The 4,000-nt window shown below is 43.0% G+C and overlaps 1 long non-coding RNA gene across 2 annotated transcripts in view; it reads right to left on the bottom strand.

Moving 5' to 3' along the window:
* Positions 1–906: 906 nt before the first annotated feature.
* LOC108447291 overlaps positions 907–4,000 on the bottom strand; it is a 3,982-nt gene continuing 888 nt past the window's right edge. The window contains exons 2-4 of one of the 2 annotated variants that reach the window (XR_001862767.1): positions 2,332–2,414; positions 1,922–1,996; positions 907–1,787 (exon numbers count right to left, since the gene is read on the bottom strand). This is a non-coding gene — a long non-coding RNA (uncharacterized LOC108447291). The remainder of the gene's footprint in view (positions 1,788–1,921; positions 1,997–2,331; positions 2,415–4,000) is intronic. The other variant, XR_001862766.1, reaches the window with a different exon arrangement.

The raw sequence follows: 4,000 nt of genomic DNA, 5'->3' as shown, positions 1-4,000 counted from the left end.
ATAATTTGTGAGCTATTTGGCAGAATATGCAACTGTAAACCGATTCTATCATTATGACTGTAATGTCTTACCAACAGTCAAGAGACCCTGGGAACAAGAAAAAAGTGGTTCTCAAGTTCTTCTAGCATGATATAATGTGTATATTTGTAGAGTCCAACCAAATAAATTATATCCTAGATGGTACTTTTAAAAAAGAAAAAGGATTTTGTGGTTTTATTTTAATTGAGGCACTGTATACTTGAGATGACCACATGATTTTCAATAATTGTCAGTCTCTGTTCAGAAGTCTATAATCCAGTATTTATCAGGATTAAATGGTGAATATATTTACATTACAGTGATATTTATGTCTCAGCAATTTTTGCTTCTGTTTAGCTCTGAGTAACTCAAAAATCCATTAAAAATTATATATTTATATATAGACACATACACACAAATTCTTTGGCCATAATTTTCAAAAGACCAAGCTTACTGTTCCAGCATTCACATTTTGGATATACAGTAGCTGGATTTTCAAAACTGGTAATATTCAGTAGCTCTCAGTCAAATTTCTAATAGTTGCTGGATGCATGACTTTTGGAAAGTGAATTCTTTCCCTGTAGAGGAAGACACTTTTCAGCAATTCTCTTGATAAATCTATGAGACCAAAGGGGGTAATTTTATCAAATACACCCTAGATTTCTTTGTGGAATGAACGAAGTCTCCGTAAAAGTTGGGATTTTTATGTGTTTTTCTCCCTAAGAGCTTGTTCTTGGGATGGAGCGGGAGTGGGGTGTTGTGTCTAACTCAAACAGAAACCCCTCAGTTTATTTGCCTGTAATGTTGAAAATCCAGCCACTAAGCCTGGGTCTCCATTAACTATGTTTAGCTTATGCCAGTGCCATATATTATTATTACATGTTATTAGTTTGGTGCCTACATGCTTTGGTCATAGGCCAGGATCCTGTAGGTCAGATGCCATAAAGGCACAGCACAAAATGACAGTCCTTTCCCTACATGCAGCTTTAAAATAAGAAAATATTAAACAACTTCTGTCTTCATGCATGAACAGCACACACAAGTATTGGTTATCACATCCCACCTCATCCAAGCCACAAATAAATATGCTACATAATCTATATGGACAGGTAACACAATTTCTCATTCACATAATTGCAACTGCAAGGCCTGACTATGCTCTGACTGAATTCAAGAGCAGCTTGCATTCCCACTTCTGAACATGCTTTAGGAACCTAAGACTGAAACAAAAGCCCAAGCTATAAAAGGAAGTAACAGTGTACCAGACAAGCCAACCTACAGGGCTAAGAATCAACCAACTTTGCTGTTTGAGCCAGATTCCTCAAGGAAGTCATGCAGAAGGCCTGCACTCCCAGAACTCCTATTTCTACAGGCCAATAAGGGGAAGATCACCCCTTTTCCTCAGGTTTGCAAGGCTGTCACACTCAGGGCAGCATCAGATGTTGTGCTCCTCAATCTAACCCTGTCCTACCCATTGATTCACATTTACTAAATCCAGAGGGGTATATGGAAGAAGAAAATCTATCTCTGCCTGTCTTGTAGGTTGGGGGTGGGTGGATTATCAAAGTCTTAAATCAAGCATTTCATTAAATCAAATGAACTGGGCAATGCTGAGTGAGGCAGTCTGTTTCTGTGTGCTGGAGGCTGCAGAAAAAATCCCAGGACCTGAGGTCATGCTTTGTGGATGCAGGCCTTGGTTTCCTCCGTATGGGAAGCTGTGTGCAGCATCCTGGGGCATTCCAGTCCTTTCCTGGGTTGTCCAGAGCAGGCTGCAGGGTTAATACAAAAAAGTGCCTTTAGTTACAGCTTACATACAGCTTCTCTCCTCCTCAAACAAGGAAGCCTGATCTCAGCTGAGGTCTAGAGATAGTAATGCAATATAAAGAGCACTGAAGTTACGCACGTTTGTTCTTTCCACTTTTCTTCAAAGATGTGTAATGCTTTCTTGTCAGGCTTGTTAGCAGGAAGGTTCAACATACTAAAAAAGCAAAGCAAACAAAAAAGCCTCAACTTCACAAGAAACTGCTTAAAATCCCTGTGAAACCATGCTTAATTAACTGTCTTTTGTCGTGTTGCATAAGTGAATTTTTTTTTATCTCTCTTAGTGGTTTCCACAGTTCTGTGCAAGGGTGCCATCCCAATTTAATGACCTAGAATTATGTCTAATTGCTGTTCTATCCTCCTTTCCCACACCATGTGGGGCACTTTTCTCATGACAACATTGCCTCAGGTTTTTATTTTTTATATTGTCATTTTCACTCATATTCTTTTATGTCCTGGTCTAAGGCCTCTTAAAGTGAATCTATTCCATACCATGGAAAGAGGAAGACTTGGAACATCTTGCAGTGAGAACACAGCTCCCCAAAGGACAGAACTTCCCCAGGCTGATTAGACATCTGCAAAGTAAGTGCCATCCAAATGAGGTGTCTGGACTCCTTCCACTCAGTAAGGGATCAGAGCATTTCCTGGGCACAGGAGGTGTGATTCTGAATGTTTGACATAGGTTAGGTAAGTCATGCCCTAAAAATACTTGGGTTTTCCCCCTTTATTGTCTTATAAAGGGTGAGGACAGATAACTGTAACACAAGCACATACCCCACATACACGCTAAGCAGAGGGACATGGACCATATCCCTGATGTCTAAATTGTAGCAGTTCTAGTGTCTGAAGGAAGCTATGGTAAAAGGAAGTATCAGGAGCAGAGGTGGATAGAAAGAAGCAGAAGGTCCTAGCGAAAAGCACACCTAACCTCCCATGTAGCTCAAACATTCCACATCAGGCAGTAGGGAAAAAAAGTTGGTGTGTATGTGAGTGTTAGAGCAACCGAGTTTACCTGCATCTCATTAAGCAGTTCAGGAAACTTTTCAAGGTTCTGAGCTGAAACACTTGCTTTGTGCTTTTTGGTATCAGGAGCATATGGACCATTGATTAAGCTATGTTATTCCAGCATCTGAATATCCAGCAACTCCCATTTTGGCACAAACAAACAAACAAAAAAAGGCAAACTCTTTCGGAAAGCACTCTTTCTATTTTGACAAATTTTAACTGTCACATTCAATTCCTGTGTGAAAAGCGAGAGCTCATGACAATCTGAACCTCTTATTCTTTCGACACCACACACCATAGAACTACATTCCACATGATTCCACTGCTGCTGCATGAGCACCAGCCCAGCCAGATGACTCCATGCCTGCCAGGCTCCTAGAGCTGCTGAATTCACACTTCTCCTGGCCCCACACCCATCTGTGCCTTTCCCCTTGGACGCTGGCACTGCAAAACCAAAAGACTTTTTATATCCCTGGTGCCCCTTCCCCTGGGAGAGAAGTGCTCCCCTCTGCGTGTCCTCTCCCCAAGGGTCTGGTAGCTGGAGGGGAAATGAAAGTGTGGGAAGGTGCACCAAGGCCTCACAGACAGTCCAGAAAATTTTGATTTGTTACCCAGTGTGCAACAAGCCAGTAATTATACACCTGAAAGAGACCTTGATTATTCTCCCTACAGCTCCCTGAAAGTAGGGTGTAGGCAGGTGGGGGTTGGTCTCTTCTTCCAGGTAACCCATGACAGGACAAGAGGACGTGGTCTTTAGATGCACCAGGGGAGGTTTAGCTTGCACGTTAGGAGGAATTTCTTCACAGACAGGGTAATCAGACATTGGAATGGGCTGCCCAGGGAGGTGGTGGAGCCACCGTCCCTGGAGGTGCTTAAGGGAAGACGGGATGCGGCACTTGGTGCCATGGTCTGGTTGACACGGTGGTGCTCGGCCACAGGTTGGACTCGATGGTCTCAGAGCTCTTTTCTAACCTCATTGATTCTGTGATTTCTTTCAGAGTTGCACAAGCCCAGGTGCTCGGCGGTGCCCCACACATCAGGCCCGCCGACTAACCAATTATTTACTGTACACATTTTGGCAAGCAGCGGCACTAAAGCTCCGGCACACTTCATTATCACCTCCATTACCGCCCTCCGCGCCCCGCGGGGCCCCCCC

This window comes from Corvus brachyrhynchos, unplaced genomic scaffold, assembly GCF_000691975.1.
Source record: "Corvus brachyrhynchos isolate BGI_N302 unplaced genomic scaffold, ASM69197v1 scaffold175, whole genome shotgun sequence".
NCBI classification, from domain to species: domain Eukaryota; kingdom Metazoa; phylum Chordata; class Aves; order Passeriformes; family Corvidae; genus Corvus; species Corvus brachyrhynchos.
The sequence above is the reverse complement of the archived record's forward strand: the minus strand, read 5'-3'. Positions and strand labels throughout refer to the sequence as shown.